Below are 12,500 nucleotides of genomic sequence, written 5' to 3'. Positions count from 1 at the left end.
GGTAGGAGGAAGTTGGTTGAGTCTTGAAAGTTTGCAATCTTGGACTGAGAGTCATTCTTTCTCTAGGATAGGAAATTTTCCACAAATTTTCTTAGACTTTTCCAATGGCTGGTCTATTGATCATTTTGTCCGAAAACCATTCCGTTTTTCGTAAGCCAGTACAAACTAGTGAAGGGGTTGGAGTTGACTTCGGTTGGCTTAGATCTTAGTAGGTAGTTTGTATGATGCGACCCGAAAGGGATGCTAACTTTTGGGGCTAAAGCAATTGAGTTGGATAGAGTCTAGAGTTGGTGTAGAAAAGTGGCTGTTGCGCTTTTCTAAGAAAGGTGACCCTTGTGCCTTTCTTTTGTAGCGTTGTGCTTGGTGGCAGGTTGCACCTCGCATTACGTTAGACTCTACGAGAGTAGTGAGCTCTCACTGATCTTGACTTGGTCTTGGTGGCCCTGCACCTTGGCTGAGGATGGTGATGTCCAATTTAGTTGTTTGAGTTTGCGGTGTTGGTACCCGTACTATAGCTTTGTCTATGAGGAGGTTGTGTACCAATATGAGTCCATCTCATGGTCTTCACTTTAGTTTCGACTGAGTGTTGATCATGCATAGCTAACCTCTTCAAGGCATGCTCAGAGCTATTGACTAGGTGTGCTAGTGAGCTTATCACAGTTGAGTTGGATTTGAGTGGTCATTTAGTTTGTGCTTGTCAATGAACTTTTATCTCATACCGAAGGTATCACGTTCATGTTGGACAAGTGTATGACTCAATGACGTGAGTTTAGTGTTTGGGTCTTGTAAAGACAAGTTGAGGAGTGATTGTTAGTTGCTTTGCAACTAGTGATTACTTGTAGACTTCATCAAGGACAATTGACACTTGCTTTGCTCGATGATGATTTAGCAGTGGTGGGCTTGCTTTACCGGATGGTGTTGCGGAGGATCTTGTCGTTAGACTTGCATAGCTTTCCTATGTTAGTATATCGATTCTATCTCTGTCGATATCATTTGGTTACGTTTAGTCCGTGGTGTTGGATTTCATTGAGTCTTGGATGTGGGATTCACTCCTTGATGATGTGTTATCTGTCACTGAGTTTTGCTGAAGGATTGGTCTCGGATACTAAGTATAGTATCTTCGACTTTGGTTAGCTTGGTTGCTGGAAAGCTCCGAGTGGTGATTCACTCATGCTTTCTTCTAGCTTTGTTTTGGTGTTGATGGCATTGAAGTGATGCTTTGTCATTGACATTGTTGATATTGAGATCTGAGTGAAATGAGATATCCTTCCAAGGATTGATATTGAGTTTCATTAGTCTTGATGAATATAGTGTTGATGATTTGGCTATAGCTTTATGTTGTTGGCATTCGTGCATTTGCTAGTTAGCAACTGTGTTGACGTTCAAACGAACTGAGTGGCAAGTTGAGTTAGTTGTGTTCTAGACGAGATTATTTAGTAGAGGGTTGAGCTTTAGCTTTTCCTTGAAAAGTGATTTAGTCGTGGACTATGCTAACTCTACGAGAAGAAGAGTTAGTGATCGATATTAGAATGTTGAGTCCTTGCTGGATTTGAGTTCGAAATATAGCAATCATTAATGATTCTTTTTGAGCTTGTTATGAAGTGAGTTACGTCTTGCTATGGATGGATTCATGGAGGATCGTTTGGTGATCACTTGTTGAGCATAACTTTGCTATGCTTAGCTTTTGGATTGATGCAGAAATGCTCTTCATTAGCTTTGCATTATAAAGTTTGGCTTATGGATATGTTGAGGAGGATATTGTAGGTTGCACCATGATTTCTTCTTTAACATTGAAGTTGGTTCATGCAAGACTTGTGATTATTGTTAGACAAGATATGGCTATAGGCTTCTTCGAACTTTTGGTTCTTTGAGTTTTGTGCTCATTATTCCATTTGTTAGAAGTTGTTGGGGAAAGGCATTTTTGGCTCTTTAGCTTCGATGTTGAAGTTAGTATTTGCATCTGGCAATCATTGGTGATGATTAACTATCATGTTGGATAGTTGATTATTCTTATCACTACATTGATGGGATGATTGATGATCTTTCATGATGGTTAGTTGTTCTCTTTGATGGCTTATGGCTTTTCGCAATACCACATGTTCTTTGTGGTTTGCTCTGGATTGGTCTCTTGGGTTTAAGACGTTAGTAGGATGTTGCTGACACTTGCTTAGGCAACTTGAGTTCCTTGGTGTTATTGGCTGGGATCTATCTGGATTGGCTAGTGCAATAGTTGATATAAACAAGTGTTTGTTTGCTTTGCAACATTCATGTTGTTCTGTTGATTATTGCTCGAGTTAGTTCTTATAGATTCGAATGTTATTTCCTTCAGGTGATACATTCGCGAGCATTGTGCTTGTTAGTCAATAATACTTTGTGTTCTTTGAGTTGCATTTTGTGAGTTGTTTGGCATGCTATCTGCCATTTTCGGTAGTTCAGTTTTATCATTGAGTTTACTTGATGATATACTTGCTATTGAATTTTGTTGGATGATGAATCCTATATTTTCCAATGATAGTGATCTTGGTGGTTCCTATACTGTAATACTAGTTTATCGGATGATAACTTGCTTAGAATACTTTTGTGTTCTACTCTAAGATATAATCACTAGTAATTAAGCTTCTCAGAAATCATTGTCTCTGACTTTGATATTGTCCATCTATTGCTCTTTGAGTTTGGGCCAGTATAGGCAGACTGGCTTCGGCACTTCGTGTGCATGTTGAAATCTCTAGTCATGGGATAGCTACTATCAACTGGTCACATCACCCGCCTCTCTGTCGATGTTCCTTATTCCGTGAAAGGGCGTGACCGTGTAAACAACTCTAACTGCCTGTTGATAGTAGTCTATCTAAACCTTACCGACGGGTTTGGTTTCTTTGCTCAGGAGGGTTGGGGCCTCTGGCTTCTCTCTCTATGTCTCTGCGGGCAGGGCATATCACACTTTTGTAGCTGGGTGACACCCAGAGCAGCAAGGGTGGCTGATTCTGTTGGTCATTTCCTTGTCGGCGACGGCCGGAAGGTGTCTGAGCTGGTAGCGCATCCGCGTTAGACAAAGAGGTTGCCCCCTTAACTCATTTAAGTTGGTGCATTTCTCACATAGTGTGAGTACCGTGAACTTTTTCTGGAGTTGTTTCCTTGGCGGTATTCTAGACTGGAGTATGCATCGACGAGGACGTCGATCTTCCCAAGGGGGGGAGAGTGTCGCGAATGTGACTTCAGGTATCGAAAGTTACCTGTCGGCTAGTCCTTTCGGATATTCTTACCTTACTGCCACGACGGCAGGAGGTCGGTATTGCTGGACCCTTTATCAGTCCCTCTTGTGCTAGTGGAGTTAACTGGGCATTTCGAGTGTACTTAGACCGGACGAGCATAAGGACGGAATTCCTACGTGTTATTAGCTAAGCATACTTAGCCCGGTAAGGAGTTCCCGTCTCGTTTTGTCTTGCACTTGCTAGTGACAAGAACCCTCGCGACATTGAGCTTGGTCCCTCAACATCGCTAGATGATAGCTTACCGTGTCTGCCAAACACCCTCGCTATCATGCCCTTTGTGTTAGTCTCATTTCGGTCCCAAATGCTATTTATGGAAAGTGTCCAGATTTGCTCATTTGGCATATCTACGGAATGTAGAGATCGGCTTGAACACAATGGTGTTCGTCTTGTGTCCAAATTCACATTCTAAGGACATTCCATATTTAGTAAGTTTTAAGCTTGTCCCAGAGACTAACTCCAGATACTAAGGGAGGCTTGGGGTGAAAGCCCAAAGCGTGTGTTCCTCAAGGGGGGGGGGCTATGGGGGGTTCCAAATGTATAGTAGGGATAGTGGGTAGGTCGGGCATGGCCGACCAACCTGAGGCATAGTCTAGCTCCCGCTTGCGTGCCTGTCCTTGTTCTGCGTCCGGCTTGGGTCTAAGCCCAAGTTCCATTCCATGCTAGTTGGTGGAGTACCCATATCCTCGCGTTAGGCCACCGGTATGCCGAAATAGCACCAGACTCCGTTTGGCTCCGTTTTGCGTGCTGGTCCTGGCATTGGGATGCTGGTTGCTCTAGGACTGTTCCAAGTCGCTCCGGGCTCCTGTCCCTTTGCTCCTTGGGCTATATGCTAGGGAGTTGCTCCGTGGTCCGGTTTCATCACTCCTTGGCGTCACGCTTGGGAGTTTGGCACCGTTCCTTCGTTCAGTGGCCCAAGGCCCTGAACCTCGGGTTCCTATGGACACGTGGCATGGACACGTGGTATGTGACACATGGCATCTGTCACGTGGCACAAAGAGGGTTTAGGTTCCGCTTCGTGGTGTTATCCTATGGTAAATCACCATAGGATAAAGGGTCAAAACCACGTGCGCTACATTTGGTATCAGAGGATGAGTCTCAGCGAGTACTATTCAATGAGATTGGGCAACTAGTCTCGTTGCATACGCAGAGATGAAAACGATGATCCGAGTGTGTACACGTTTTGGTGCAAAGACTTCGCAATCGTTCCTTAGGTATGTGAGCTTGCTCTTGGGCTCATAAGATGGTTTTGAGTTGTTCCGGTTGCACGAGTTTGCGCTTGGGCTCGTGAGTGAGGCACATTAGCAACTCAAGGTTACACTTTGAGTTGGCAGGATTAATGTTAGCCTATCGGTGGTTCCATGAGTTATTCCTTGTACCATGGGTGAAAGCAAACCTACCAGGGTTTGTTATGAGTTGCAAATAGGCTGGTCCGTAGCTGTTTAGCACGGCACTAGTGGATCCTTCCTAGGCATGATTATAAGTGGATCAATCAAGACTGTAGGGAATAGTCTATTGGTTCATGTAATTATTGCCGTGATCTCTTATAAACTTTTCTTCGATTGAACTGAAGGCAGTGCGAAAGCAAGTTTGAGGTTTGGTCAAAGATGAGACCGGAAAGAGACTCATTGGGGACGAAGGATCAAATACGTAAATCATTTTCTCTTCTTGGAGAGATGATTTGCAACGAGGTGTTAACTCATTGCTTGTGTTCACATTATGCAATCAAGAGTCCCTACCTTGATGCATGTTGGAAGTGATGGTCTTACAAGTGGTGAGTTATGGGATGGGTAGTGGTGAAACACTAAACCATTTTTGTCTAGACTCACTATTGGAAGACTTGGGTTGCAATGCTCAATTCTTTTCCGGGGAACCTTGCTATTGCTCCTTGAGTAGCTTGGTGTTGGATTAGTGTTGAGTTTGGTCGGAAAGAGAGTGGCATGAGCTTGTCCGTGTTGTGAACAAAAGTTAGTGGTGTTGGGTGTCGTAAACCTCTATTGGTGGAGTGTGGCATTTATGTTGCATTTTGTCGAATCGAGTTGGCATTTGATATTCACATGAACGTTTGAAGTAATGACATAAGCTTTGCTCATTGCGTTACTCAATTGATGATCAAGTCATTGTGATTTATATCATATCCATGTGATAATGAGCAATGTGTTTACGAAGTTGCTTGGGTAAATGATGATCAACCCCAAAGTGGTTGATGGAGAAGCTAGTCTACTTGCACGAAGTAGCATTGTAGTAGCCTTGACTGGATTCTCAATGGTGGTCCATTATGCTAAGCTTATGTTGGTACCTTGTTTCCTTGAGGGTTTGCCCATTAGTGTTTGGAAAAAGGGTTGTAGCATTCATTTGCTATAGCTTGTTGGTTGATCCGTTAGCACTTGGAGTAGATTGTTGGATGGAGAAGATGTGGAGTTGGGGCATTGACGTCACTAGCACTTGTGTTAGTGGAAGTGGCATTGTTATTTCAAGTGATGAGGAATTTTCCTTGGACCTTGATTTTTCCATGTCATTTTTCTTGTTAGTGTTTTGGCTTCACATTTGATCTTGAAGGTGATTGAAGAAGAGTGTTAGTGCAATATGGATATCCGAAGATGTGGTCTTCGTGATCAAGCCTTGGATGTTCATTTTGCACTTTGCGGATGTCAGTGTTGGATGTCGGTTATATGGGCAAAGATGTTCGATGCTTAAGCATGTTGTTGGATCATGAGAATTTGTGTTGAGGTGAGCCTATGTGAAGTTGTTGGTAGGAGGAAGTTGGTTGAGTCTTGAAAGTTTGCAATCTTGGACTGAGAGTCATTCTTTCTCTAGGATAGGAAATTTTCCACAAATTTTCTTAGACTTTTCCAATGGCTGGTCTATTGATCATTTTGTCCGAAAACCATTCCGTTTTTCGTAAGCCAGTACAAACTAGTGAAGGGGTTGGAGTTGACTTCGGTTGGCTTAGATCTTAGTAGGTAGTTTGTATGATGCGACCCGAAAGGGATGCTAACTTTTGGGGCTAAAGCAATTGAGTTGGATAGAGTCTAGAGTTGGTGTAGAAAAGTGGCTGTTGCGCTTTTCTAAGAAAGGTGACCCTTGTGCCTTTCTTTTGTAGCGTTGTGCTTGGTGGCAGGTTGCACCTCGCATTACGTTAGACTCTACGAGAGTAGTGAGCTCTCACTGATCTTGACTTGGTCTTGGTGGCCCTGCACCTTGGCTGAGGATGGTGATGTCCAATTTAGTTGTTTGAGTTTGCGGTGTTGGTACCCGTACTATAGCTTTGTCTATGAGGAGGTTGTGTACCAATATGAGTCCATCTCATGGTCTTCACTTTAGTTTCGACTGAGTGTTGATCATGCATAGCTAACCTCTTCAAGGCATGCTCAGAGCTATTGACTAGGTGTGCTAGTGAGCTTATCACAGTTGAGTTGGATTTGAGTGGTCATTTAGTTTGTGCTTGTCAATGAACTTTTATCTCATACCGAAGGTATCACGTTCATGTTGGACAAGTGTATGACTCAATGACGTGAGTTTAGTGTTTGGGTCTTGTAAAGACAAGTTGAGGAGTGATTGTTAGTTGCTTTGCAACTAGTGATTACTTGTAGACTTCATCAAGGACAATTGACACTTGCTTTGCTCGATGATGATTTAGCAGTGGTGGGCTTGCTTTACCGGATGGTGTTGCGGAGGATCTTGTCGTTAGACTTGCATAGCTTTCCTATGTTAGTATATCGATTCTATCTCTGTCGATATCATTTGGTTACGTTTAGTCCGTGGTGTTGGATTTCATTGAGTCTTGGATGTGGGATTCACTCCTTGATGATGTGTTATCTGTCACTGAGTTTTGCTGAAGGATTGGTCTCGGATACTAAGTATAGTATCTTCGACTTTGGTTAGCTTGGTTGCTGGAAAGCTCCGAGTGGTGATTCACTCATGCTTTCTTCTAGCTTTGTTTTGGTGTTGATGGCATTGAAGTGATGCTTTGTCATTGACATTGTTGATATTGAGATCTGAGTGAAATGAGATATCCTTCCAAGGATTGATATTGAGTTTCATTAGTCTTGATGAATATAGTGTTGATGATTTGGCTATAGCTTTATGTTGTTGGCATTCGTGCATTTGCTAGTTAGCAACTGTGTTGACGTTCAAACGAACTGAGTGGCAAGTTGAGTTAGTTGTGTTCTAGACGAGATTATTTAGTAGAGGGTTGAGCTTTAGCTTTTCCTTGAAAAGTGATTTAGTCGTGGACTATGCTAACTCTACGAGAAGAAGAGTTAGTGATCGATATTAGAATGTTGAGTCCTTGCTGGATTTGAGTTCGAAATATAGCAATCATTAATGATTCTTTTTGAGCTTGTTATGAAGTGAGTTACGTCTTGCTATGGATGGATTCATGGAGGATCGTTTGGTGATCACTTGTTGAGCATAACTTTGCTATGCTTAGCTTTTGGATTGATGCAGAAATGCTCTTCATTAGCTTTGCATTATAAAGTTTGGCTTATGGATATGTTGAGGAGGATATTGTAGGTTGCACCATGATTTCTTCTTTAACATTGAAGTTGGTTCATGCAAGACTTGTGATTATTGTTAGACAAGATATGGCTATAGGCTTCTTCGAACTTTTGGTTCTTTGAGTTTTGTGCTCATTATTCCATTTGTTAGAAGTTGTTGGGGAAAGGCATTTTTGGCTCTTTAGCTTCGATGTTGAAGTTAGTATTTGCATCTGGCAATCATTGGTGATGATTAACTATCATGTTGGATAGTTGATTATTCTTATCACTACATTGATGGGATGATTGATGATCTTTCATGATGGTTAGTTGTTCTCTTTGATGGCTTATGGCTTTTCGCAATACCACATGTTCTTTGTGGTTTGCTCTGGATTGGTCTCTTGGGTTTAAGACGTTAGTAGGATGTTGCTGACACTTGCTTAGGCAACTTGAGTTCCTTGGTGTTATTGGCTGGGATCTATCTGGATTGGCTAGTGCAATAGTTGATATAAACAAGTGTTTGTTTGCTTTGCAACATTCATGTTGTTCTGTTGATTATTGCTCGAGTTAGTTCTTATAGATTCGAATGTTATTTCCTTCAGGTGATACATTCGCGAGCATTGTGCTTGTTAGTCAATAATACTTTGTGTTCTTTGAGTTGCATTTTGTGAGTTGTTTGGCATGCTATCTGCCATTTTCGGTAGTTCAGTTTTATCATTGAGTTTACTTGATGATATACTTGCTATTGAATTTTGTTGGATGATGAATCCTATATTTTCCAATGATAGTGATCTTGGTGGTTCCTATACTGTAATACTAGTTTATCGGATGATAACTTGCTTAGAATACTTTTGTGTTCTACTCTAAGATATAATCACTAGTAATTAAGCTTCTCAGAAATCATTGTCTCTGACTTTGATATTGTCCATCTATTGCTCTTTGAGTTTGGGCCAGTATAGGCAGACTGGCTTCGGCACTTCGTGTGCATGTTGAAATCTCTAGTCATGGGATAGCTACTATCAACTGGTCACATCACCCGCCTCTCTGTCGATGTTCCTTATTCCGTGAAAGGGCGTGACCGTGTAAACAACTCTAACTGCCTGTTGATAGTAGTCTATCTAAACCTTACCGACGGGTTTGGTTTCTTTGCTCAGGAGGGTTGGGGCCTCTGGCTTCTCTCTCTATGTCTCTGCGGGCAGGGCATATCACACTTTTGTAGCTGGGTGACACCCAGAGCAGCAAGGGTGGCTGATTCTGTTGGTCATTTCCTTGTCGGCGACGGCCGGAAGGTGTCTGAGCTGGTAGCGCATCCGCGTTAGACAAAGAGGTTGCCCCCTTAACTCATTTAAGTTGGTGCATTTCTCACATAGTGTGAGTACCGTGAACTTTTTCTGGAGTTGTTTCCTTGGCGGTATTCTAGACTGGAGTATGCATCGACGAGGACGTCGATCTTCCCAAGGGGGGGAGAGTGTCGCGAATGTGACTTCAGGTATCGAAAGTTACCTGTCGGCTAGTCCTTTCGGATATTCTTACCTTACTGCCACGACGGCAGGAGGTCGGTATTGCTGGACCCTTTATCAGTCCCTCTTGTGCTAGTGGAGTTAACTGGGCATTTCGAGTGTACTTAGACCGGACGAGCATAAGGACGGAATTCCTACGTGTTATTAGCTAAGCATACTTAGCCCGGTAAGGAGTTCCCGTCTCGTTTTGTCTTGCACTTGCTAGTGATAAGAACCCTCGCGACATTGAGCTTGGTCCCTCAACATCGCTAGATGATAGCTTACCGTGTCTGCCAAACACCCTCGCTATCATGCCCTTTGTGTTAGTCTCATTTCGGTCCCAAATGCTATTTATGGAAAGTGTCCAGATTTGCTCATTTGGCATATCTACGGAATGTAGAGATCGGCTTGAACACAATGGTGTTCGTCCTGTGTCCAAATTCACATTCTAAGGACATTCCATATTTAGTAAGTTTTAAGCTTGTCCCAGAGACTAACTCCAGATACTAAGGGAGGCTTGGGGTGAAAGCCCAAAGCGTGTGTTCCTCAAGGGGGGGGGGCTATGGGGGGTTCCAAATGTATAGTAGGGATAGTGGGTAGGTCGGGCATGGCCGACCAACCTGAGGCATAGTCTAGCTCCCGCTTGCGTGCCTGTCCTTGTTCTGCGTCCGGCTTGGGTCTAAGCCCAAGTTCCATTCCATGCTAGTTGGTGGAGTACCCATATCCTCGCGTTAGGCCACCGGTATGCCGAAATAGCACCAGACTCCGTTTGGCTCCGTTTTGCGTGCTGGTCCTGGCATTGGGATGCTGGTTGCTCTAGGACTGTTCCAAGTCGCTCCGGGCTCCTGTCCCTTTGCTCCTTGGGCTATATGCTCGGGAGTTGCTCCGTGGTCCGGTTTCATCACTCCTTGGCGTCACGCTTGGGAGTTTGGCACCGTTCCTTCGTTCAGTGGCCCAAGGCCCTGAACCTCGGGTTCCTATGGACACGTGGCACGGACACGTGGTATGTGACACATGGCATCTGTCACGTGGCACAAAGAGGGTTTAGGTTCCGCTTCGTGGTGTTATCCTATGGTAAATCACCATAGGATAAAGGGTCAAAACCACGTGCGCTACAGCACCCGATATGTCCGGCCCCAGATATATCGGGCCCCGGACATGTCGGGCACCCAGACATATCCGGGCCCCGACATATCCGGCCCCGGACATGTCGGGCCCCGGATATGTCGGGCCCCAGAGATGTCGGGCCCCAGATATATCGGGCCCCGGACATGTCCGGGCCCCGATATCTCCGGCCCCGAACATGTCGGGCACCCGATATGTCGGGCCCCCGGACATATCCGGCCCCGGACATGTCGGGCACCCGATATGTCCGGCCCCGGACATGTCCGGGCCCCGATATGTCCGGCTCCGGAAATGTCGGGCACCCGATATATCCGGCCCCAGACATATCGGGCCCCGGACATGTCGGGCACCCGATATGTCGGGCCCCATACATGTCGGGCACCCGATATGCCGGGCCCCAGATGTGTCTGGCCCTGGATATATCCGAGTTTTATTTTGACACGTGGCATGGCCTTTGGTTTGATCTCATAGAGTTTTATGGTTTTCAATGTGTGCCACATTGACACATGGCATGCAGTTTGGTTTGTGCTCAGAGTTTTATGGTTTTCAATGTGTGCCACATTGACACGTGGCATGTGCTTTGGTGAGTTTTATGGTTTTCAATGTGTGTCACATTGACACGTGGCATGCCCTTTGGCTTGTTCTCATAGTTAGAGTTTAGCATCCTTGTATGCCATGTGAAATACATATGTTTGGACTTGCTTGCCATGCCACGTGGTGACAGTCACAACACATTCTTTGTGACTTATATCCTAGTTAATAACTAACTAATGACACAATTTGGCAAACACACCTTACATTGACAATTGTAAGTAGTATTTAAGGACCATACACTTATATGCTATGGAAAAATACTCAAAGTTTATATATTAAAACAGTGATCTTACAAAAATAAATGACTTGTAAGGAATAAAACAAAAAGAGGGGGTCACTTGGACTTCCCGGGTGGTCACCCAGCCCAGTACTATTCAAGCCCAGGGACGCTTAACTTTGGAGGTCTGATGGGATCCAGTGCCATAGTCACGGTTTGAACCCACTCTGAAATATTTCACACTCCCCCTACTCTTATAGTGTGGGGCAGCTTGATCCAAAGCTGCAGCGTACCTCCACAATCCCGTGTTCTTTCTGGGCGCCAAAAAGCACGCCCGCGGGACATGTGGTACCTCCCCAACAATTCACGAAGACCGCGTTTTGGGGCCCAAAACGCGCGCTGCAAAATGTGGGGTACCTCCCCGACTTTTCGTGAAAAATCGCGTGTTTTGGGCCCCAAAAAAAGCCCGCAGAACACGTGGTACCCTTGCAACTTCTCGCGAAAAATCGCACGTTTTGGGCCCCAAAACGCGCCCCGCGAAATGTGGGGTACCTCCCCGACTTTTCGTGAAAAATCACGCGTTTCGGGCCCCAAAAAAAGCCCGCGGAACACGTGGTACCTTCCCAACTTTTCGCGAAAAATCGCGCGTTTTGGGCCCCAGACATTCCGGGCCACTTTTTTTTCCCCCTCCCCCCCTTTTCCGTGCCACGTGGCAGGCGGGCAGGGCCTTCCCCCCCTCCCTCACGCACGCGCAGGCTGAGGCTCAGCCTGCGCCTTCTCCGTGCGCTTCGGGCCCGGGAGAGTCCTCCCCCCTTCCTCCCTCCGTCGCACGGCAGGTGGGGGCCCCTCCCCTTTCCCGCCGCGTGACGCTGGCCCTTGCCAAGCAGCCGTGCCGCCCCCGAGGCTCGCCTCCCTTGGAAGCCCGGAGGACCACACTGCTGCCTCCCTCCCCCTCGCCCGACAGGTGTGCGGATGTGGTCCCAAGGCCATGCCCATGGACCGCACAGCACGACTCTGCCAAACGCTGGAGTGGGTGCCAGGGAAGCCACGCCGAGGCTCTCCGCAGCTGAGAACCCTTGCACAACCCCACCCCCCATCAATACTGGGGAGGCCCCCCCCACGCCACCGGCCAAAGGCCACGAGCACTCACACATGCGACACTGCCCAGGCATTCCACGTCGGGAGTTCCGCGTCTGGATCGCCGATCGGGTAACACCTGGACGGATGCTGCACGTGCTTGCCACCAGAGCAGCTGAGCACCGTTTCCTTCGGCCGGTGGGCACGGGAAGCCCACAAGGTGAGGCACACAAGGGGAGCCATC

General features: G+C 45.8%; 1 non-coding gene across 1 annotated transcript; it reads right to left on the bottom strand.

The window, feature by feature from the left end:
• Positions 1–11,288: 11,288 nt before the first annotated feature.
• Positions 11,289–11,407, bottom strand: LOC112341290. The gene has a single exon (XR_002990495.1). It is a non-coding gene; the product is annotated as a 5S ribosomal RNA (ribosomal RNA).
• Positions 11,408–12,500: the final 1,093 nt, after the last annotated feature.

The sequence above is a fragment of the Selaginella moellendorffii genome, unplaced genomic scaffold, assembly GCF_000143415.4.
Source record: "Selaginella moellendorffii unplaced genomic scaffold, v1.0 SELMOscaffold_80, whole genome shotgun sequence".
Lineage (NCBI taxonomy): Eukaryota > Viridiplantae > Streptophyta > Lycopodiopsida > Selaginellales > Selaginellaceae > Selaginella > Selaginella moellendorffii.
Note: the sequence above shows the minus strand (reverse complement) of the source record. Positions and strands in the feature narration are given on the sequence as shown.